Below are 26,146 nucleotides of genomic sequence, written 5' to 3' on the forward strand. Positions count from 1 at the left end.
TTGTAAAATTAGGGGGATGGACGACATAATCTCTAAACTTTTTAGCACTGACTTTCTATCATTCCAGGATTTACTTTGGAACAGAGTACTTTATCTCTCTCCTGTGTGGGTGGTGGGTATTAATGTAATTCCCAAAGACACCGATGACTCATGCATAAATGCTTTAAACCTCCCACCCCAACTCTGGAGCCTCTAGAGCCCCCTCTTTGAATTTTACCCAACAGGCCATTCTGTAGGCCCTAATACTTGTGCCCTTTCCTGCTGTAGATAAAAGTAGTTTTATGGATGTGACATGAGAAATATGAGTGTGAGCCTGGTGAGGGACTATTTGTCTGTCATCTGAGGACCGAGGACTGGCCTTGCTAAGTTTGGACAGGCTTATCACCAGGAGGCTGGCAAGCAGGTGATTGATTATTTCAGCCACAGCAATTCACAAAGACCATCTATTAAGGAATGGTAGGACCGTAATCTGCATTGGTGGAAAGAGTGCTCATGATGAAATCACAGATCTTTGGAGTGAACAAGAAGACATGAGCAATGATGTTTGAGGGTGGTTTTGGAGGACACTGACAGTATAATGTTTTGAAAGCTGCCTGACTGGCTCAGACCCCGGGAAACTTAAGAGGAATTGACAAGGGAACTTGTAGGCTAGCTATGTATGAGTTTTTATATAACAGATGGGAGTAGAGTGATTTAGGGATAATAGGAAATTAAGAAGAAATGGCTTGAGGGGAGAAGGGATGGATTTGACCAAGAAGGTGACCAGGATGGTAAAGAGTTTGAAAACTACAATGGAAATAATTGAGTTTAGAACCTGAAAAAAATGGGAAGGGGAGGGGAAAGTAAAAGCTGGAAGGAGAGGATGGAACCAGGAGCAGTGGGTAGATGCAACAAAAAGAGAGATTTTTCCTCAATACATGAAAGAGTTTTCTAATGATTAGAGCTGCATAGTGAAGGGATGGGATGGCTTTCATTCATCTAGCTCATTAAACTAATACCTCTTAAATACTCACTATGGGCAAAGTAAGAGGTAGTGGATGGAATGTTGAGCTTTGATTCATTAAAACCTGGGTTCACATCCCACTTTTGTATGACATGATTTCGAGTGAGAGGATTCTCATGAAACCCTTCAGAAACTTTAAAGGAATATATAAATAGGCAGACATATGTGCAAACTTTATAGGCATATCTAAATACATACATACTTCTCTCTATATGTAAACTTTAAAGGGATATATAAATATTTCTATGTATATACAAACTTTAAAGGGCTATATAAATGCACACACACATATACAGACATATATGCATTTGTGTGTTATTAGTCATTGTTAGCTCCAAGGGATACAAAAATGAACATGGCACAACCCTTACTGTTAAGAAAGTACAGATCTAAACGTGTGTGTGTGTGTGTGTGTGTGTGTGTGTATAGTGGGGAGTGTACATAACAAACATTGACTTTTGGAGTTGAATATCTTCCTTCTTCTATGTTTCTCATTCCTATTTCCTTACGTATCCCTTAAGGTCAGAGGAAATCAGAAGGACTTGGTTCTCTTGTGAAGTCTGGGAACACTTTAAAGTTTTTGTGCTTTCCTATCTCAAGGACATCCTTAATATATATTATGGAGTGTGAACTAATAGAGAGTGCAAAGGAGAAGTGCAGAAAAAGTCCAGTGAGGAATCTGAAGACATTTTTCACCCAGGGAAGAAGAAAAGGGTTCATGGAAGGAACAGCAAGTTCCTGAGCTAGACTTTGAAGGCAGGAAGGGATTTCCATAAATGGAGACTTGGTAAAGTCAATTCCAAGTATAGCAGATGGTGTAAGTAAAAGGGATTGAAGATAAGAAAGGGCATAAGATTGGGGATCATAGTTGTACAGTTTGCTTGGGAGAGAGTGTATTTAAAAGGGAATAGTATAAAATATAACTGAAAAGATAAATTAAGTCCATTTTGTGGAGTGCCCTGAATTTCCAGGAAAAAGAATGATAATGACTTGAATATAGTTGTAATAATACAGGAAATAGGTTGCATGGTATATATCTCTTCTCCTCCAGTATATTGTTAAGTAAATAAAGACCCAAGGTAATTTTTCATGGCCTTGGCACTTGCTATCAGAAATATGAAGGAAATTGAAAATAATTTATTAATTTCAACTGAAAGAATAAGTTGAACTGGAGGAATAACTGCTACAAGTAACAAAGACTGTAAAAAAAATGAAAGAAAAAAGATTGACTTGAAGGACTTTTGTTCTGCTGGCTGGATATGACTGTCGACCTGACTAACATGAGAGCTGATGATAGGCTGCTTACAGCCAATCTATTGTGTCTAGAACAGTGTTACAAAAGAGAAACACTATTCCATTTGAAGGAGAAGGCCCCAACATTCAACGGATAGGAGAAAAAAGACAATAATAGATGTTAACTACAGTTCTGAGGAGAAGCAGCAAATGTCTATTTCAGAGCTTGAGAAGAATGATAGCACTATAGACAGAGTAGAACAGATTTGTATGGTAGTTTCTTGTTTTTAGAAATGTTTAGTCATAGGCATAATACATTCATTACCCTCATTTTTAGAATGAAAAATTGGATAAGATGACATCTAAAGTCCCTTAAGGATTCAGGATCTATAGTGAGAGTGGACAAAACAATTAACAGAGACTATGAAAAGGATTGAATAAGTCAATCCAGAGATGAGGGAAAACACATCTTTCCTGGAAATTACCTAGGGAAAATGAAAAAACCAAACAAAACCCACCCACTTTATCAAAGGATTCTGGGTACAGAATCTAGGGGAACAAACAACCAGCTCAGGAGTTGGATGCCCTCAGAGACTGCAATTTGAGTTACATCTGGAGGGTTGTACTTGGAGCTCTGACAGAAAGAATCTGGTTTCATCAGGACGTGGGCTTTTTCAGTTCCAACCTGTTTCATGCCCAGGCTGGCTGGACTGAGTCTTAGTCACAGAATTTGCCTGGCACAGTTCAACATATAAGTCAGGTAAATTACTAATGCTCCATTTAGGCCATCTGTGTATATAGGGTGTATCTGAAATTCCTTGTGCTATAATAAAATAGCTCTTGTCCTCTGACTATTGATGGGGATTGTTAGGATTGAATGGAAGAATTGAAAGAGAAGGTCATTGCAGAGCAAAGGTACAAGAAAAGATAAACGAACTAGGTCCAAGATCCAAAGATACATGTTCAAAGAGTAGGAATTCATGTTTAATTCGAGGAGTCACTTTGGGAAGCCATCACAATGATTTCTAGCACTGAGCAATCTACACCAGAGACAAGGGAATTGATTTTAGTCATGAAGGGTGAGACATAAGAGTTCTTAGGCCAAATTTAAAGGACAAGTCATCACTCCTAAATTCTGCATTGTGTCTTGCATCAGAGCTCTGTAGGACAAAACAATACAGACCATAGACTGACTTCACAAGATAACTGGGGAAGATATGCCACATGATTTCCCTCCCCAGGTATACAGCATCAGGGACCACACAAAACACCAAAAAAGTTAGGAGGGAAAGTGAGACCACAGCATTAGAACTGCTCCAAACTCCTTTACCTTCTCTTTTTCCTTCCCTTTCTCCTCCTTTTTCTCATTCTTCTCTTTCTCTTTTTCCTTCTTCTTTTCTCTTCTCTCTAGTGAGATTTGTAGATAATTTTGTTCTGCTCTCCTTCCCTAATTGCCTACATTCTCCCTCATGGGGCTCCTAGATTATTTTCGATATTTTCCCCACATGTAGGGGTGATGCTAGTCTGAGTCACTGTGGAGAGGAGCAGGATTGGAGTCACTGCAATCAAAACTTGAAACATAGGCTTATTGGGGTCAGTCACAATAAGTGTGAGGCTGGTTTTGGATGGGGAGAAAAGATCTCTTACTGAGTCCTCTGTTGTTATTTTCATGAGATTATTTCTTCTCTACTTTTATTCTTATTGCAATTGAAAGTACATTGTGGAGGTAGCAGGGGATGGATATATATATTTTTTTTTTCTGAGAAGCAACTACTATTTGTCTATTTTCTTGTTGCTTTCATCCTTCTGGAAGCTTCTCCGAGTCTTTCCTGTTCTTCCCTCCTCATTATCTCACACATACTACACTGTGACTTTTTAAGTATGGGTGGATCTGACCAAGGTACACTAGCATTAAAAAAAGCAATGTAAAATGAGTTTAAATACTTGTTTCTTTGCTATATCAGAGATGGTATTTTCATGCTTATACAAAAGAAAGAGTGCATTTATCTCTCCCAAATAGAGTGGTGGTTAGAATGCATGCTGGTCATTCCTGAAGATATTAATAATAATATTTCAGATTTATGTAGTACTTTAAGGTTTACTTAATTCTTCACAATAATCTTGTGAAGTAGTGCAAATGTTATCACTCCATTTTATAGAAGAAGAAACAACTCAGAGAGAGAGTAAATGCCTTCTCTGAGGCCATTCAGTCAGGTCTTCTGACTTTGACACTTAAGTTCTTTCCTCCAAAATTGCCTTTTTAATAACCTTGCATACAAAAAGCGAGATCCCTAATTCCTACAGCACAGTCCTTATATGTCAGTAGGAAGCATTTAATTGTTAAGAAAATGCCATAATATTGTTTTTGGTGGAGAAAGAGATGACCAGTCATGAGAAGGAAGGGTTTTCTGTTTGGACATGACTCAGATTGAGTGAATGGTTTCATCTTAGAACATCTGAATTTCTCTCTACTGGAGGAGATGGATGCTCTTGGGAGCACACCTTTAGGAACTGGCACTTTAGTACAATTCTGACTTGCTATCCTTTTTATATTATTAGTCTTGAATGCCTCTCCTAGAATTGGCTTGGACAAACCATGCTTGGGGAGCAAGTATTGAAATTTCTTTCACCCAGTTGAACTGATAGTATCCTGTCTCTTTATCTTATTCCTTATTTCTCTCCTCCCACCAACATTTTTCCTTTCTTTGTTTTTCAAACATAATTGAAAGAAGAGATACTCCTACAGTGCGTTCCAGAGAGGCAAGCTCTAGAGGGACCAGGCTTTTCCTTTATATGAAGGAGGTTTGATTTGTTTTTCCTTTTTAAAAAAATGGTGCTGGTAGGCTAGGTGAGGCTAGTTCTTTAGCTTATCCTGCTTTCTCAGACTCTAAGGATTTGGAAATCTGTAATTGCCTTCTCTGCCATTTCATCTCTTAGATGGGGCCATGGCCTATGTCTTGAATTCATATTGGGGCTCAAACAGCATTTACCCCACCATACCTCCTCACATACAACTTGCCTAAAAGACATTTACTAACATATTAACTCCTCCTGGATCTCCAGTGGATGGAATAGGAATACCCAAAATGAATTCATTATCTATCTCATGCCTCTCGTGTTCTTCATTATTGAGGCAGTCTAGCTCATCCAACTTTTCATACATCGTCTCCTCCATGTCACATATCCTGATTGCATCCCTTCTTGATCACTTTAGACTACACTCATTTCTCCCTGCCACAAACTTCTATATACTCAGGGTCTGTGTCACATAATTTATTTCTTGATTCTTTCTTGGAATCTCCATGTTGAGAATGTTTCCAGATCAACCCCACTCAACTCTTTATTTTGTTTCCTGCCTTTGATCTTATATCTCCAGACTTATCATCTTATAGCTCATGTGGGTACTTTCTGTTTCTTCTCACTCCCTATCCCAATCCCTATTTTTTTTTTTTTTAAATATTGTCTCCCTCCATTAGATTATAAGCTCTTCAAGGGCAGGGGCTGTCTTCTTTTGCCTTAATTTGTATCCTCTCTAAACCCTGGCACACAAGTGAGTGCTTAATAAATATTTGCTGACATGATTACACAATCATGCATTCTTCTGTTTCATGACTAATAATAGCTCACATTTATCTAGTTGTACTTCATCTCTCAAAATTGAAGGCTTGGGCTTATATGGACCCAAATTGAATCCTGAGGAGCTTCTCAAGCATTTCATATTCTCTAAGGTCTATGTCTCCATTTAGAGAGAGGCTTCTCTTTGGGAACTTTAATGTTTGGCTTCTTTTAGCTTTCCTATAGGTGTATTTAATTCCACTCCATTTAATCTATAATTCCCTCAAATAAAAACAAAACAAAATAAAAAATCTCAACCAAGTTCCAGAGAGATTAAACAGCCTTTCTAAGGCTGCACGATTAGTAGGGAACAGAACTGGGCATAAACCCAGGTTCTTTGACCTCCAAACCAATGTTCTCTTACTTATTGTAAACTTGTGTTTAGTAACTAACACAGCTAGCGTCAGAGTCAGGATCTGAACCCAAGTCCTATGATTCCTGGTTTACCATAATTTCCACTGTTTTCAGGGAGGGGTGAATTCTACCTTCCCTTTCCCTGGATTGATGTTCCTTCTACCTCCTCCCTTTATGTGCATTGAGTCCAGAGAGAAACAGTTGGAGCTCTGGATTTTAGTGTCATCTGATACAGTGATACTTATTTTGGGAAGTGTTGTTAGCTAGGCCTGCTTCAGGCCACTTTGATGATTTAAGTTCAGACTCAGAACTAAATGAGATGCTCTTACCTCATCATGCTAGGCCTGAAGTCAGAAAGATCTGAGTTCAAGTCTCATCTCAGCTTTTTACTAGCTGTATGTGTCTGGGCTAGTTACCCACTGACTGTCTCAATTTCTTCAGCTGTAAAATAGGGATAATATTAGCACCTGTCTTTCAAAGTTGTTGTGAGGATCAAATGAATTGCTTTTTCTAAAGTGCTTTGCAAACTTTTAAGTGCTATATAAATGTTATTATTATTATTATTAAAGATAGCATGAAAAAGATACCTAACAAGGATTCAGTATTGATGCAGATGAGCACCCCCCATATTTGCTATGACTATATACTTGTTAGAAGCATGTAACAGGCCTAAGGGAGGGTTTCCTGACTTCTTTGGAACTGGCTTTTGTACTTCGGCTATGTCAGTGTTTTGAAGTTTATTTCCCTGGGCCAATTAAATCTAGAGAATGGTTGTAATTCCTTTTGGGAAAAAATGGCCTAGACTGTGTGGAGTAGATATTGCTCCTGTGATGAAAAGCAATAATGCATATGTTTGATCAAATTCCTAAACTTAACATTCTGTAGATCAATCAATCAATGGACCCATATTTAGTAGGCACTTACTCTGTACCAGGCACAGTGCTAAGCTTGGGGATATATAAAAGGGGAAATGATATCACAGTACTTTTTATTGTAGCAAATATTGGAAACAGTCAATTGTTTGCTTATTATTATTTGATTTCAATTGATTGATTATCAGTTGGAGAAAAGATGAATAGATGATGGCATATAAATTTGAAAGGATATTATTGTACCATAAGCAAGGATGGAGGGATAGATTTAGAGAAGCTTGGGAGAGTTTGGATAAAATGATGCAGTTTAAAAATCAGGAGAAAAATATAGCTACAACACTATTACAGAAAGGACTGGGGAAAGATTTCAGAGTTCTGGCCAATGGGATGACCAATTGCTTCCAGAAGATTATGATGAGGCATCCTTCCTACCTCTTGGTGGAGAGGTGATGGACTAGAGGTTTCCAGACAGGACCCATGTGACATTATTTTGTTTGACTCTGCTTATTAATTAGAAGGGAGGGCTTTTCCTTTTGGCAGGGAGAGTTGTGGGGGTGAGAGGGTGGTGGAAGAATAGTGATTAGTGATGCCAGAAAAAGGAAGAAAGAAAGAAAAGTATCAATGAATCATTGAAACAGAACCACCCGGCTGAGAGCAGAAGGAAGCTCAGAAGGAGATACAAGCAAAATACTGTTGATGCTCTTGTGTCAAACTTAATATATAGACTTTAAAAAAATCTGAGCTATACATAATAGAGGTTCATGGTTTCACATACAATCCCCTTTTCCTGTTTTTCTTTGCATATGAGAATGTTTGTATTTGCCAAGTCCTTAGTAAGAAAGAGAAAACAAAATGATTCTGTATATCTGACTTCTGTATTTTTGAATTTCTACATGAGAAAATCAAGGGCTTAGATGTGCAAGTAATCCTAATTCAAGTCATGTCAACAACCCAGAAAATTTTTATTAATGACCCATCATGTACTACATGCCAGGGACACAAAGAGAAGCAACCTCCCAAATGAATGAAAGAACAAAACAAAATTAAAACAAAAAACTTAAAACAAACAAAACTCATCTCATCTCTACCCCTAAGGAGCATACAGTCTACTAAAGGAGACAACCTACAAATAGCTATGTAAAAACACAGCTATATGGTGGGTGTATTAGTGATTACAGAAGAACTAGCATCAAGGGTCTGGGATGTCATGGAAATCAATGTCAATATTTGGACTCCCCAGGAGTCTGTATTAAGTAGGTTCATGATAGAAGAGAAGTAAATTGCTCAATCACATAGTTAGCTAGTGATTGAATAAAAAGCCTGTCTCCTTTGACCTCTTATCCAGTGACAGTTTTTAACTCCACTTTGGCGAATACTCATCAATATGGACTGCCCATCCATTAGCGCCATTCAGAATCCATCCAGGTTTTCTCCTCTTAAAGGGCTTTGTTCCTGAATCTCCACAGAGCTTTCATCCAGTGTGCTGGAGAACTGCCTTCTGTTGGCTCACGTGGTATTTTTGTGGGGATCAGTGTGGTGTCCAGTCCACTCAGTTGTTATTTCTTATTTTTGCTATATGATCTAGCCAATTCCTTTTCTACTGACTCATTTCCTTGATGAGGTTTTAAAATATCAATCCTTATGTGTAAGTCACTGATGATAATATGATATTGTCTACTATAATCACTAACTGTGTGAATAAACATATCATCGACACCCCAGACTCTCAGGATGTGAGATCTGCCATTCATGATTCTCGGGCAAGTCACATAATCTCTCCCTGCCTCAGTTTATCCATCTATAAAATGGAAATAATAATAATAATAGCACCTATGAGTACTAAAATCTCACAAACATATAAGTAAAATACTTTGCAAACCTTAATTAGATGTACACATGTTAGTTATCATTATTGGGAAGCAAAGGGTTAAAAATAAGCATTTATCTTGTACTTGCTTGGTGCAAGATACTATGCTGAGTGATTTACAGATATATCATTTGATGCTTACAACAACCCTATGAGCATCTATACTGTTCTTATTCTCATTTAACAGTTGAGAAAATTGAGGCAAACAGGTTAAATGATATGCCCAGAATCACACAGGTAGTGAATATATATCTGAGATTTGAACTTGGTTTTTTCTGATTCTAGGGCCAGCACTCCATTGTGCCATGTAGCTGCCATACTAGTAATATTTTTCTTGCATTATTATATAAAAATTATCCTATATATTATGCTAATAGTTTAATACTGTGGTATCATATAATACAATTAGTATATCACATTTTACATGATATAATTTAATGTTATATTGTTATATGTTATATAGTTATATATATTCATATATAATATAATTATTAGTCATACTGTAACCTTGAAGAAGACGTTTACACTTTTTATAATCATTATATAATGAGGGAGTTGATTTAGATGACTTTTAACCTTCTTTTTAACTTGAGATCATGAACCTATGGTCCTAAGAAAAGTTACTACAAATTTTCCTAGTAATGCTTTATATAATGGGACTTTATCTTTGCAGAGCCTTTCAAGGCTGAAGTTGGGAAGTGACCAGGAATCACGAAGAAAATGCCTCCCCCCCAACCAGATCTTTTGAAGAAGAGTTAAACTGTCTTGGCACCTTCACCTGCTGCCCCTCCCCCTCCTTTTGTTAGGGGAGGAGGGAGGTCAGGGGCTGCACATAATGAGACACGTGGACAACACTACCTGACAATCTTTCACATTCAAAAAAAAAAAAAAAGCTTCAAGAGTGTTTTTTTTTTTTTTTTGACAGCATGAAATGAGACTAAAATGTTAGCGTTAATTGCCAGTCAGTGCTATATTACCAGCCCCACAATCCAAATCAATTATGAGGATTTGCACCGGTTGTGAGACAAAAAAGATCCTAGAAGGCTGTCAAGCCGAGGGTGTCATTACTTAATGCTGATATGACTGCTTGAGGTTCTGCCTAGAACAATGAGCAAGTCACAACCACCCACTTCAAGGATGGCAAGTGAAATTGGCACAATTGGAATGTTGAAAAGGGAGGCTGACAGGTGTACCGCCAAACACCGGGCGTCTGCCTGAGAGATGTGCTTCCCGCTCGGGGACTGAGGCAGACTGCTGGAGGAAAGAGACAGAGACAGAGAGAGAGAGAGAGAGAGAGAGAGAGAGAGAGAGAGAGAGAGAGAGAGAGAGAGAGAGAGAGACAGAGAGAGATAGAGACAGAGAGAGAGAGACAAAGAGAGAGATAGAGACAGAGACAGAGACAGACACACACACAGAGAGAGAGCGAGAGACAGAGACAGAGAGAGAGAGAGAGAGAGAGAGAGACAGAGAGAGAGAGAGAGAGAGAGAGAGAGAGAGACAGAGAGAGACAGAGAGAGACAGAGAGAGACAGAGAGAGAGAGAGACAGAGAGAGAGAGACAGAGAGAGACAGAGACAGAGAGAGAGAGAGAGAGAGAGAGACAGAGAGACACAGAGAGAGAGAGAGACAAAGAGAGAGATAGAGACAGAGACAGAGACAGACACAGAGAGAGAGAGAGCGAGAAACAGAGACACACAGAGAGAGAGAGAGAGAGAGGAGAGAGAGAGAGAGACAGAGAGAGAGAGAGAAAGAGTGAGGGAGACCAACAGACTGAGACACAGAGAGATAGTCACACACACAGATACAGAAAGATAGACATACACATACACACAGAGAGAGATAGAAAGAGGGAGAGAGAGGGAGAGAGGGAAAGAAAGGGGCAGGGAAACAGAGACAGAGAGATAGCTAGAGACAGACAGAGAGACAGAGAGAGACAAAGACAGAAACAGAGACACACAGAGAGAATACCGTGAAATAAATAGGTGATATTTTATGTTTTGGCACAGTGCTTGTCAAAAGTGACATTGACTTGACTTGACTCCTCTCCTCTCTCCATCTGCCTTTAAAGTAACCTGAATTTTAATGCATTTTGTTTTTGTTTTGTTATTCCAAAACAATTTCCCAAAATCGACATTCCTTTATAGAAAGGTTGTAACAAAGAATTTTAGAACTAGAGGAGGTCTTAAAGATGGTAGATGAATGAGCTTAGAGCTAAAAGTATCTATTCAGGTTATCTTATTCTGATCTTGGCATTTACAAAGGAGAAACTGAGGCACAATAAAATTAAGTGATTTGGCCAAGTGCAAGGGGCTTAAATGCTCTGATTTTAGTGCCAGTGGTCTTGTGAGAGCATCAGATCATCATCTAATTCTGTTTCCTCTGCTTTTGTCCTCAGAGAGAGGGACAGGGACTGTGGGCAAATATGACTAGGCATCTTCCATAGTTTTGGCTGAGGTTTAATGGAGCTTGGTGCCATGGGGTTTAGGACTGATGTGGGAGGGATGGGTGGTGTAGAGAAATACAGTCTGAGTCCAGATGTTAGGGTGGGTCTTTCAAGTAGGCAGAGATTGGCTACTAATTTAACAAATATAGTCTGGAAAGAAGGCCAGAGGCAAGAGGTGTGTCCATTCCGTATCCTGGGAGAAAGTAGTCTGAAACCACCAGTGGGAGCCAAGAGCACAAGCAGAACCAGCAGTCTGCAAGGCCAAACTGGAGTCAAGATTAAAAATCAAACAAGGAAAAGGGTCTTGAGTTCAAGAAACAAGAATCTCACAATTAGTTCATGTTCAGCAATCAGCATTGATGCTGGTTTTTAAGACAAAGTGTTGGGAATAGCTTAATTTCTGATTTTTCTTCTTAAAGAGCTCCCAGAAAGACTACAGTCTTCCTCCATTTTAGACTTACTTCCCTGGTTCCATGATTTCTTTAGCCTAGGTTATTCCTTCTCTGGTACAGCCTGCAATCAATCCATGCTCTCTCATGCTCTGTGATATCTGTCCACATCTTTCTGGAAATCCTCAAAGAGCCCACCTCACATGCTAGAGCCCTTCCTTTCTTTTTTTCCTTTTACTATTTCATGGATACTGGGGCAGCCTTTGAGTTATCCGTCTGTCATTCCTCACTCTTGCTACAGGATTGGTTTATGGAGAGAAAGGCAATGTAGGATGTGATTAATGTCTTCCAGTAGGACATGTAAACATTGGTTGGTGTATATTTCTAGTGAAGAAAATGAGTGAGGTTTAGATGATTTATCTAAAGAAACCTGGAGATCTAGGGCCCTAGGCTGTGGTCCTGGTTCTGTCCTGATTCTGGTTTCCCTTTTTTATTGTTTGTCTTTTCAGTAATGTCTGACACTCTGTGACCCATTTGGGGTTTTCTAGGCAAAGATTCTAGAGTGCTTTTTCATGCCCTTCTCCAGCTCATTTTATAGATGAGAAAACTGAGGCAAGCAGGGTTAAATGACTTGTTCAGGGTCACATATCAAGCAAGTATCTGAGGTCAGATTTGAACTCAGGAAGATAAGTCTCCTTAATTCCAGGCCCAGTATCTATACAACATGGTACTATGGAGCTATCTTAGTGTTCCTTCTATACTACAACTTAGTGGTATATTTTAGAGACTCCAAGGGGAAAATGTTCAGGGAATCTGTTAAGAGTATTGTTGTGCAATTGTCATTTACTATTTCTCAGATTAGAAAATTGACTGCTAGACTCTAGATCATGGATCTAAAACTGAAAAGGATCCCAGAGGTCATTGAGGACATTTTACTGATTTGGGAACTGACACCCAGAGAGATTAAATAACTAACTCAAAGTACTGCAGTTAATTCACATTCTCTGACTCCAAAGTCAGGTCTGATCCATCTACTTAAACCCATACTGCTAGGGTTTAAGATTATCTATGGTCTATAGAAAAGCCCAAGAACTCAGAGATAAGATAGGACTTAACCCATATCTTCTAACCAGAACTTTGGATCTGACCTAGAGTGGCAAGCCATAATTTTGGGTCAACCTCTACTTGGTAGCTGTGGTGATGCTAGTGATGGGGAAATCACGGAATCACAGAGTTTCAGAGTTGTATGGCCAAAGGATACCTGAAAAAGGATCTAGCCTTTAGGAGCAAGCATAATGTATTCTGCTTGATTCAATTTTCCTGAAGTGAAGGATGGGGGTAGGTCTACTTCTGCTGATGTGGAAAGGAGGGGCTCAGATCTCCATTTTTGAGCATGATTGCTTTCTGTATGCCCATTGAATGGTGAAAGAAAGGCTTTTTGACCGGACATTGAACCAGAACAAGGTGTGAATCAAAAGTCACTAAATAGCAGACTCTGGCTACCTTCCAGTGAGGAGGCTAAAATGTTGGAAGCCTATAGTTGGGAAGAGAGTGCTCAAACCTTCATCTCCTTACTTGCCATCAGGCAGCTCAGCAGCCCATGACCCGACTGTCATTTCTATCTCCTGTTTGTCTTCCTTTCATTGATACAGAGCCTTGAGGAAAAGAAAGGCTGGCCTCTCAGAGCCCTAGGCAGCTCTCTTAAACTGAAACTAGAATAGTAGCTCACCTGCATTGGTACAGAGTTTCATCATGGAGCATTCTACACACCAACAAAATTGTAAATCCAGGCCCAAAACTTGTTATGAATAGTCTTCTTTATGGCATCTACCAAAGTCCTACTCTGATGTTTATACTCTTATCAACATCTTATCTCATTCTCCAAAACTGTTTTAAGCCTTTGGGCTTTCTTCAAGTCACAAGCCACACTCTCACTCCCTACATAACTTATGCTTCCACTTCCCTGAGAAGATTGACCAATCAGTGTGAACTCTCTGAACTTACCTCCTTTATACCTCAGAATTCTTTTGCTTCATTAATCATCTACCTCTGTCCTTTCAATCACAGAAAAAAAAAAGTCCCCATATTGTTACCACTCATGTTAATATTTCTACCCATGACATTAATTAATTCATTTCTAACCTAAGTCCTTTGGATTTTGCTCCAGCAATCACTTCTGCTCTTTCATATCCATTTTCTTTTTATATATCAGATTATTCAACAGAACCAGAAGAATTATTTGTAGTATAACATCAATATATAAATGAACAATTTTGAACATGAATTTAAATGGATGAAGCATGAAATGAGCAGAATCAGGAGAACAACTAATTCAGTAACACCATAAAGATAAACAACTTTCACAGCTGTTAGAACTATATAATCTTTCTTAGGTCTGCCCCATTCTAAGAATCCATTCCTTGATCCTTCTGTCCCATATAGCTACTTGTCTCCATTCAAAACTATAAGTATATATGATTGTATTAGCATACTCTCTTCTGGAATGGAAACCCTTCTAGGACTTAATATATGACTCCCACTGATAAATTTTTTTGAGAAAGTCAGGAACAATTGATATCACCACTCAGCTTCTTTGCACCATGCTAATGGAATTGCTCTCTTCATGTTCTCCAAATGACCTCATGACTGATAGATCCAAAGGTACTTGTTAGTCCTCATAGACTGAAGTGGTCCCCATGGCTATTTAGTCTAAACTCCTTTTTATTTTTGATAAAAGTTTTCTATTCCATCCCATTCCATAATTTCTCATCTTTTTAATGTAACAAAGTAAAACGATTGAGTAAATTAATAATATACTGACCTCATTTGAGAATGCATGTAACATTCTACAACTGTAGTACTCCCTTTCTATTTTTTATTTTTCTAATTAATAGAAACCTATTTTCTGCCCTTTCCACTGCCTACTCTATTAAAAAAGAGGGTAAAAAGAAAAGTAAATTACTTGCAATAAATATTTGTAGTCATGCAAAAGAAATTTCTTTGTTGGTAATACCTTTCTTTTTCTCTGTTCTTATATATGTATACACATACACATACAATGTATATATGCATACACATGTATACATGCAAATGTGTACAGTGTATATGCATATGTACACACACACATATGTGTGTATATATATGTATATATGTGTATGTATATATATATATATATATATATTCAAATTTGTTCTCATTCTACTCCCTTAAATCTGTCTTCTCTCTATTAGGAGGTGAATGTTTCACCATTGATGAATTCTGAATTATACAATTCTAAAGGCAATTACATGAAATTACATGAAAAAATACCAAAGAACACATGAGCCTTTAACCCTATATATCACTACTAGGTCTATACATAACAGACAAATGAAATAGGAAAAGGTATTATACACGCAAAAACATTTAATAACTATGTTTTTGTGCTTGCAAAAAACTCTTTCTAGAAATTAAAGGGGAATCCATTAATGAGAAATGGCTGAATAAATTGTGATATGGTATATACATTGTATGATAGGATACTGTTGTGCTATAAAAAATTAAGAAATAAATAATTTCTTTTTTGCACTCTTTAAAAAATTTTTCAATATTATTTTATTTTCCAAATACATGTAAAGATAGTTTTCAATATTTGATTTTGTAAGACTTTGTGTTCCAAATTTTTCTTCCTCCCTCCTTACCTCCTCCCTCCCCAAGACAGCAAGCAATCTGATATAGATTAAATATGTACAAAATTTTTAAACATAAGAAACTAAATAATTTCAAAGAGAGATGGAAAGGCCTTACTGAACTGATGCAGAGTGAATCCAACAGAACCAGAAGAATTATTTATAGTATAACATCAATATATAAATGAACAATTTTGAACATGCATTTAAATGGATGAAGCATGAAATGAGCAGAATCGGGAGAACAACTAATTCAGTAACACCATAAAGATAAACAACTTTCACAGCTGTTAGAACTAGAATTAATACAAAGACCATCTGTGATTCTAGAGGGCTGAGGGTACCATCTCCTCAGTTTATAAATAAACTAAAGCCAAGATAGAGGATTTGGCCAAAGTCACATGGGTACCAAGGCATCAGAGACTGGATTGATGCTTGAGCCAGATTCTTTCCACTGACAACTGACATCTTCTAAAGTCAGGGGTCCTCAAACTATGGCCTGCAGGCCAGATGCGGCAGCTGAGGACATTTATCCCCTTCACCCAGGGCTATGAAGTTTCTTTATTTAAAGGCCCACAAAACAAAGTTTTTGTTTTTACTATAGTCCTGCCCTCCAACAGTCTGAGGGACAGTGAACTGGCCCCCTATTTAAAAAGTTTGAGGACCCTTGTAAACCTTTGTATCTTCATATCTTCTCATACTTCTTGACCTCTTGGAAGCATTTGATAATATTTACTGTCCTTTCCTACTAGATAAATTTTCTCTGTTTGGCTAAGTGACACAAAACTCAACTTTTATTTTTCTAATTACTCCTTATCTATCTCTCCTGCTGCTCTCTCCTTGATTTTATTAGGTAAATGCTCCCTACAAGATCTATTCTTGGCCTTCTTTTCCCCATTCTTTTTTCATAGTCAATCTCATAGATCCCAATTTTATGTAGAAGATTTTCAAATCCCTTCCACTAACCTTAACCTCTCATCTGGCCTTTGGACTTTAACCTTTAATTACCTATAGGACATTTTTACCAAGATATTCCACCAATACTCCAAGTTCAGCATGTCCAAAACCAAAGTTATCTTCCCTCCTAAGCCTGATTCTTACTCTCTCTTTAGTACCTGTGTCTGTGACAGCACCACTAGTTTTGTTCTTTATATTCCGGGACAATCTGTGGTTGGGTCCCTCCCTGGAAAGAATTTTGTGACTTAACATGATAACTCTCAAGTTGCATCATTTCCCCATCATATCACTGGCTTTTAGCAGGTAGATTGGAAAAGTGCTGGCGAATCTTCCACGAGATTGGTCTTGATAGGATGCAGGAATCTATGCACATGTATTATCAGTCTCTTGTGAGTGTATGGGGAACAATGTCTATTTCAGCTAATGAATCACAAAAGAGCATAACAATGTTCTTCAAGAATTGGTTTCCTAGATGACCAGTTGTGAATACCAGTTCATCTAGTATATTCTCTCTGCTATAAGTCATCTATCACCACTTTCCCAATATCCATTAACTTATCTCTTTATCATCGCCAATTAACATTACTTTTACAAAGGGACAAATATTCCTTTATAAATATACTGCTCAGTTTGCTAGAATCAGCCCTACAATGATTCATGATTGCTCTTAAGGACTTATGATGAAAAATGCTCCATACCTAGAGAAAGAACGGATTATATCTGAAGACAGGTTGAAGCATAGTTTTTTTTTTTTTTTTAACTTTATTCTTCTTGAATATTGTGTTTGTTTTGAGTGGGGGAGATCTATGTTTTCTTTTACAGCATGTCTTTTATGAAAATGCCTTCTTAATGGAAGGAAGTGGAGAGGAAGTGAGAGAATCTGGAACTCAAAGTTTTAAAAACAAATGTAAAAGCATTGTTTGACATGTAACTGGGAAAAATAAAAACAAAACAAAACACAAACAAACCCTGATTTCCTAAGGGAGGGATATCTCATGACAAGTCTTGATTTATTATTGGAAAGTGCAGATTCATCTTACTGTCTCTTTTTCTTGTTAGGGTTTAGATGATATTTTGGGTATCCAGCCCAGCTCCAAGTCAAAAGCATCCTTGAACTCCCAAAGAAAGTCTTTCACATTATTCTCCATAGAGATTTTTTTTCTATGAGGTGGACCATTCTAGTGAGCATCTTAACTTGGTTTGTTACACATGTGTGATAATGTAAGTATATGGGGACTTCTATCCTAACTCTCACACACATAATTAGATACCAGAACAGAATTACTTCAGGGTTTTTGGGGCTAACATTATAGGCTTAGAGTTGTCTTTCTTTAATTCTATAACTCATGAACTTTCATCTGCTATATTCTCCCTGCTATCAGTCAACTTCCCAACATCAATTAACCTATCAGTATTTCTTTATCATCACCAATTAACATTAATTAGCTTTTACAAAGGGACATTTACTGAAACAATAGAACAAGACTGGAAATACAGATACTTTTGAAACCAAGAGCTTAGACTCTGTCACTACTGTGGTTTCTTAAACTTAAATAGTGACTACTTACTATTCATCCTTCTCCCACCAAGTTTATGTTTGGGTGTAGCAGAGCTGGTGGATGAATGACTGTCTTATTTGCAGGACTGATGTCTCAATTGTCAGGTTGATTCATTGCTGGTTTGGATCTTCACTACTCAGAGCTGGCTCCTCCCTGGAGTCAACTGCTATGGATGGATACTGGCAAATTCTTCTATGACTTCTAGTTTCTAGACTCTGGTGGTTCTGATCTTTTTAAGCTCACCAGGTTGTAACCTGGCATGTCTGTCTCTGTTACTCATTCACCTAAGATTAGGAACAACAATGATACAAAAACAGTAGTATAGTGTTCATGAACACATGATGACTAGGTGAGAAAAGGATCTGGGACCCCCTCCCTATCAAGAAGACTATCACTTTTTCCTTCTTGCTCAAAAGCTACCAGGATAGAAAGCAAGTTCCCACCTCTTTGTACCTATTACAAGAACATTTAATTCTGGTTTAGCAGCCAATTAAAAGACTTTAAAAAAAAATCACCATTTAACAAGCCTAGTCAAAGGATACCTAAATTAAGCATGGAATCCCTTCATTATACATCATCACAAAGTTCTGGAAGAAGGTTCATCAACTCCCTCCCCCCCCCCCCCCTTGGATTTCTAGCATTTAATTCACACTACACATGTTATAAACACTGCTATCCTACCACTGTTCAAACACCCCATCACACAGGTGTCCCTTACATTCTGCACTTACCTATTCCTAGAGCAAGGTTGTTTGTAAATGGAATTTATTATCTTTTGAATTCTGCTTGGAATGCCTTTGGGAAATTCTCTAATTAAAGCAATCTCTCTAGTGACTCCTTTTATAAGGTAAAGAAACCTTCTGCAATGAGGATTCCTGACCCCTCTATTAAGACTATTATCATCATTATTTTTTAAATGTGAATTTTTGAATTAAAATTCACGTGAATGTTTCCCAATTCTAAGGACTACTGCGAGGGGAGAGTAATAATACAGGATTACTCCCATTTAACTTAGTTTTGTTTTATTTCCCAAAGTGGGCTTTAGGTCTTTTGGAACTCAGTCAGATAAATTTGCATGCATCATTTTCACTGAGACCCTAGGCTTACCCCCTGAATAGTGAATGCTCTGTGAACTTAGGAGGGCTAGAGATCACCATTGCATTTTCTAAGATCTGTCAAATCCTGACAGATCCAGGGAGATGTTATAGATATTATGTACCTGGATTTCAGTTAGGCATTGGACAAAACTTTTCATGGCAATCCTGTGGATAAGGTGGAAAAATGAGAGTGAAATTCTATCTCATTTAGTTAGAATCATAGCTTGTTGCATACCTGTTTCCAAAGGGTGATCAATTAATCAATGTCAGTCTGGACTCTGCTCTCACCAACATTTTATCACCTAATTGGACAAATATATAGAAGTCATCATTATCAAATTTGCAGACAGTGTTCTTTAATTTATCTATTTGGGCAACACACATTTATTGACTGCCTACTGTGTGTAAGGCTTAGTGCTAAGTCTTTGAGAAAAAGCCGATAGGAACATCCAACAATTTGGTTTATAGAGTCTGTCATAGCCCAGTGTTATGACTGCTGCTTATGCTCTTGAGGATGAGAGGTAGGGGTTCAGAGGGAAATGAAGCTTGGAGTGTCTGCCCAGAATTCACCTGCAATGCTGATATGGAGGAAAAGACAAATGAGATGTATTATTTAAATAAGGGAGGTTTGGAAAATTACTAGTCTAAATTGGGATTGTTATTTTATTATTATTATTATTATAGCTTTTTATTTGCAAGATATATGCACGGGTAAACCCATTTTTTAACCAAGAATAAGTCTGAATTATATGGAAGGGGTCAAAGGATATAATTTACTTAAAGGATTCAGCCAATTCTGTAGGCCAGGATAAAGGAAATATGGGAAATACAACTGATTTGGAGAGGAATCTGTAAAGAAGGAGTAGCAAAGAAGAGATTTGTTTCCTCAAGGATTACTGGGAACCGCCTACTTTTCAAGCTTCTTTCTACCCACAAGTTTCAGCTGGCACTGACAGAGTCAAAATGAAAAAAAAAAAAAAAAAACACCTCAATGTACTGGAATGATGAGCTAAAACAACAATAAAAAGGAGATGAATAGAACAAATGTAAAAGGCCAAACTTAAGCAATTGATGTTTTTGAATCCAAGTATAGGATGGGGAAATCTGGCATTAGGGGAGTTCATATAAAAAATAATCTCGGAAAATTATTTCATTGTAAGCTTAACCTGTCAACAGAATTCACAGTCTAGACAAAAACAAGATTTTAGGATCTCCAAATATAGGAAACATGTATCATTTGTCTTTTTTTCCTATTTCAAAGAGTTTGTTATTTATTTATTTTTTAACATTCGTTTGTAATAAAATTTATGAGTTTTAAAAACTTTCCTTTTCTCCAGCCCTTCCCTCTCATTGAGAAGGCAAGCAATACTTCATTTATCTTTGTATCATCCTTAGCAGCTCGAAATAATTGTTTCATTTCATTTTCATTTCAGCAGTGTGGTATGGTGGTCAAATATAATGAAATCTCACGCTGAGATAATAGTAACCAGATTCAGAGGAATGGTATACCCACACCATACTTTGTAACAATTACTTGGTTTATTGAGTATGATTCTACATGTTGAATTTTAGTTTGGAATATGTCTATAGAAAGGTGATTGATACAATGAAGAAACTTGAAAATCTACTATTTGAGGAATTGGTGAGAAGAGGTGTTTACACTGTACAAAAAAAAAAAAAAAAAAAAAAAAAAAAAAGGCTGAGGAAGAGTCCCTGAAGATATGAAAAGCTATTCAATTATTCAATTAATTTCCCCCTCTGTAGGATTCTAGAGGAAGAATGACGACCTCTTGGTAGAAATCTAAGAAGACCCATTTTAGCTCAACATGAGGAAACCCATCTTAATAACTGAATAAATAATGAAATTGCAGGTGAGCTGATAAACTCCCTGCTATTATATGTGTTCAAGTAGAAGCTGGAGAATCATCCATCAATCAATCAGCAAGAATTTTATTAAGTACCTACTATGTGCCAAATACTATTATTAGAGATGCCTAGATGTTCTGAATTGGGCAGTGGGCTGAATTAGATCACCTGTAAGGTAAATTTCAACTCCAATACTTTCCATCCTGCTGTTAAAACATTTAGCTTACATCTTTCAGAGACTTGTAGACAGTTTGGATTTTCTTAGCGTACTTGCTACAAATTCCAAGAAAAGAGATGACCTACTTCTAGATCAATAACAATAATCCTTTACCATTATACAGAACTCTCCATTTTTCAATATACCTTCAGCTCTACAGTGGTGTAGATTGAGGGTAGGTATTATTATCCCCATTATATGGATAAAGAGGCTGAAGATTCCAGAAGTCCATCCATTTGATTGAGGTACTACAAAACTCAACAATTCTACATTAAGTGCCTGCTCCATGTTTCCCCCAGAGTCTGTTCCCACCTCAGCTACAGTAGCCCCAGCAGCAACAACAAAAAACAACAACATAACATTTAAGGCTCTAAGTTTTTTAAAGAGCTTTATATATATATATATAGATATATTGGTTAAATTAGAAACAGAATTATCTCTCTTATGCAGCATATATTTCTTGGCCATACTTTATTTTTAAAAGATTATTAGATAAAAGATTAGATTATTACTGTTCTAATATATTTTAAGTGTATAATATCAGATGTTCCTCAAGTGAATACTATCAGATGTTATTGTTATTCTTCCAGGGCTCCATCACAAAGATGGCCTCAGTGTATTTCTCATACACCTGTGTGGCTATGTGGAGACCAAGTAATCAGGGGCAGCTTGAGTCTATAGGAACTTGCTCAGGGATAACAAAGAGTGCTGTGTCCTTGCTTTTTGGATTGCCTAATTGTTTCTCCAGTCTTCTCCAGATCTAGTGAGTACTATAGTAGGAGATTTTATAGCTCTCTCTCTGTGTCTCTCTGTCTCTGTTTCTCTCTCTCTCTCTGCCTCTCTCTCTCTCTCTCTCTCTCTCTTTCTCTCTCTCTTTCTCTCTCTCTTTCTCGTTCTGTCTTTTTATTCTCAATGACTGTCTCTTGGTGAATATGTCTCTGTCTCTCTCTATCTCTCTCCCCTCTCATCTCTTTTCCCTTCTTCCCTCTCTCCCTCCTTCCCTCCCTCCTTCCTTCCTTCCTTCCTTCCTTCCTTCCTTCCTTCCTTCCTTCCTTCCTTCCTTCCTTCCTTTCTTCCTTCCTTCCTTCCTTCCCTCCATCCTTCCCTTCCTTCTCTTTGTGTGGGAATTTCAACCACATCTATGTGTACTTTTGTCTCCGTTCTCCAAGTTTAGGGGAACATTCAACTCAGTTATGATTTGGCATAATGGAAAGAGTTAGAACTGTATTTAAGAGCTTTGGGCTCCATTCTAGCCCAACCACTGTGATCTTGGACCCATCATTTCATTTGTTTATGTTTTCTGACTAGTCAGTGAGAAAGCTGGACTACATGATTTTCCTAGGTTCTTGTAACTTTAATATGGGTTTTAATAGGAAGCATCATACTGGCACGGTCACACTCTTAGAAGTGATTTGGGTCCATCTCCTAGTCAAGAATTCTCTGTTCATTTGCTCTCATTTCCCCACTGTATTTTTTTTTTATCCAGTAGAATTAAACATGTGGCATTATAGCAAGGTAAAAGGACATTAACTAAAAATAGAATTCAAGGTAAAGATCAAGAAATTAAAATAAGTAGCAGACATTCCATCACCCATTTCCAAAAATTACCTTCTGACACAGTCTGAAAGTGTATGCATTGACCCACATGCATTTGTCCTGACCTCTGCAAATAAGGAATGGAGGGAGATCAATTTTCTTCTACCTTGCTGAGGGACAAGCTCAATGACTATTCTTTATGAAGACATTTTGGTTCTCTGAGATCATTACTTCCTTTTCTAGATAATCACTAACCATCCCTTTACTGAGATAGGGACTGGTTTAGATAATTTAATTGGTATAAAGAACTTGCAGAAGAGATGACATCCTTTACTGATGCAGGATAACACCTTTTCTTCATCTTAGAAACTTAGAGTTGCCTAAAACATAGAGAACTTGATCAAGGTCACAGAGCCAATATGTCAGAAGCAGGACTTGCATCTGGGACCTCTCTTTGTCCATCATAGCACATTGTCCTATTTATACTATGGTCTAGGATGTCATTTATTGGCCCATGGTTTTCATTCACTTTTCTTCACTTTTTTTTTCTAAGTAAAAGGACATTTGACTTTTCCCACTTCTGAGGCATCTCTCCTGTTATTTAGGATCTTTTCAATATCATTGACAATGGCTTAGTCCATCTAGCTGGTCTCTCAGTATCTAAGGAGAGAGTTAATGTGGGTTGGTGACTGGAATTCATCAAGAGTGGCTAAGTGATCCTTTAGTATCTCCCTATTTATTTTGAGGTATCAACCACCTATGAATTAAATTTTTATTCTCATCTTTTCAGGCCAAAAGTCATTCTCTTTGGCAGAGACACTAAAAGCAAAATTAAAACCTAATATGTCTTCCTTCTCTCTGTTGTCAGTTATTATTACTCCCAAATAAGCAGACCATCTAGCAATGATTCTAAACTGCCTTGTGAATTCATACCCATTTTCTTTCAAAACCTGTGCAGGTGATCAGTTCATTTCCTGATCACTCCCAAGATTTCCCTCCAGAGAATCCCCTCCTGGGGAGATAGAGAGATGCTTCAACAGGTTACACACTAAGAGATTATCAAGATATATATCTCGGACCCAGCTGTTCAAGAGTAAAATTGGTGCAAGGAGAGGAAACTTGCTTTTGGAAATTTCTGGGGTGGAAAAAATGACCAAGTGGCCCAAAGAGACTAGAATAAGAAGCTACATGATATATTGAAAAGGAATCTGACCTTATGGTCAGAAGATTTGGCTTCAAGTTCCTTCTTTAACACTTATAAACTCTTTCACTTTGGACGAGGCACAATTTCTCTGGGCTTTAGTCTCATTTTCTGGATGAAGAAATTAATTTGTTCTTGCAACCTTACAGAATTGTTGAAAGAATAAAAAAAAGATGTAATGTAAGAGGCAGCATGACATTATGGTTACCCCAAGTGTTGGACTTGTTTGGTGGGTAAATAAGAAAATATACCGAGAGAGGAAGAGGAAAGCCATCATGACTTCCCAAATGAGTTGGATCAGATCATTTCCCGATGAAAACGAATTGAGATAAGATAGCTAAAAACATGGGAGTAGGGTAGGGTAAAAAGGTGATGTAATAGTAACATAGTGATTGAGGAATTTAGGAGTAAGGCAAAGGAGGAAACATGTGGGATGAGAATACCGGATGTTTGGTTGGAGGAAAAGAGGAAGCAATGGGAAGTAGGGAATATCGTGGGTTACCACCGGAAGAGACTATGAAGATCTCCAAGAGAGCAGAGACAGTGTTTTATCTAATTTTAGAAAAATCTGTCTATGTGCCTACTCTAATGTTCTGTACATAGTAGTTATTTCATAAATGTTTCTTTTTGATTGAATAATTGAGCTCCTTTTTTTTTTTTTTTTTTTTTTTTTTAAGAGATGAGGAAAATGTCTAGAAGGAGAGAATTGCTTGCCCCAAATCACTCAGTTCATTGATAACAAATCATGGACTAGAGGAGTAGAAGCAGGAGCAGAAAGTCTGATGGGAGAATGGCAAAGACAGCCTTGGCATGACTGGTAGTTCTGCTGAGGGATGACCTAGTCCTTCAGTGAGGAGAGGAGAGGTAAACTAAATAAAGGGAGAAGAAAGGAGAGTTTTTTTTTTCAGGATTCAAAAGGTTAAGAACCTATAGAAAACTCACAGTTGCAAAACACTAGGAGTATGTGTAACTGTGGGAAGGGGGAAGCTATCTTAGAGACAGCCTGCAGCTCAGGTGGAATATCACCATGCAGATGGCAACCATGGAAACAAGAGGAATCCCCATCTTCCTGCAGCTGGCTGCAGAAAGAATGCTGAGTGAGCTGCCCTTGGGAGGGGCACAAAGATGCTAGGATGCTCAGATGGGGGTGACTATGCTCAGATTTAGCATTTGGAAGGGACTTAAATTTCTTTAGTGGATCAGAACACTTGGATTGGATACTGTAGGTAAGCTCACAAAATCTCTAAAGGTTTCTATCTGCATGATTAAATGACCTTGGTTGAGTGACTCAAGGATTCCTCATAGGGAAACCCATATTTCTACATGCCATGGTGATGCATCTGTAAGATGGGTGGAGATGGCTTCTGCCCTTGAGCAGTTGCTTTCCAGAGTAGTTTGGAGTTGTCCACAGTTGTGATGTTGTCAGAGAAAGTATATGGATATGAAATTCTAGGATACCTCAAGCAAAGATACAGGACTGGGCCAGACGGTCAGCATGAATTGCCGAAGAAGAAGCTTCATGAAAGAAGAGTAGTGGACACAAATGAAGAAAAGATGGAGGTGCCATGGAAGAAGGTCACTGGTTATGGTCTTGGAAGGATATAGCAGCGTGGAGAGAGAGAAGGCTATGATAAGACATAGCTGAGTGGTGGCAAGATATGCTTGCCATAGATATGCTCTCTATGCACTGCCTTACTGAGACCCCTACTTCCTCCTCCTCAGGTGTGAGTTTGAATTTCTCTTACTATGGCAGGGAATTAGTGGTATTAAGAGAAATTTGAGCATTTCTCCCTTGGAGGCATGAAGATAACAGACATTTTGCATATGAGTACAAAGAAAATTTACTCCTTGATAGAATTCCTTGTTATTTACCTTGCTCTTCTATTTTAAATTTTTTTTGCTTTAAGAATACATGTATGGTACAGCTAGACAATGCAATGGACTGAGCACCAGCCCTGGAGTCAGGAGGACCTGAGTTCAAATCTAGCCTCAGACTCTTAACACTTCCTAGTTATGTGACCCTGGCAAGTCACTTAACTCTAATTGCCTAAAAAAAAAAAAGACAAAAAGACCAAAAAAAAAAAAAAAAAAGAAGAAGCACAAACACATATCATACATACACACACATACACATATTTATGTATTGGTAAGGTCATGGTTAGTGGTATGAATATATAACATGTATATTACAGACATACAAACATATCTATTCAAGTATATTTGTATAGGTATGCATACATATATGTATATATGTACATGTCTTTTTTATC

This window comes from Antechinus flavipes, chromosome 2, assembly GCF_016432865.1.
Source record: "Antechinus flavipes isolate AdamAnt ecotype Samford, QLD, Australia chromosome 2, AdamAnt_v2, whole genome shotgun sequence".
In the NCBI taxonomy this organism is placed as follows: domain Eukaryota; kingdom Metazoa; phylum Chordata; class Mammalia; order Dasyuromorphia; family Dasyuridae; genus Antechinus; species Antechinus flavipes.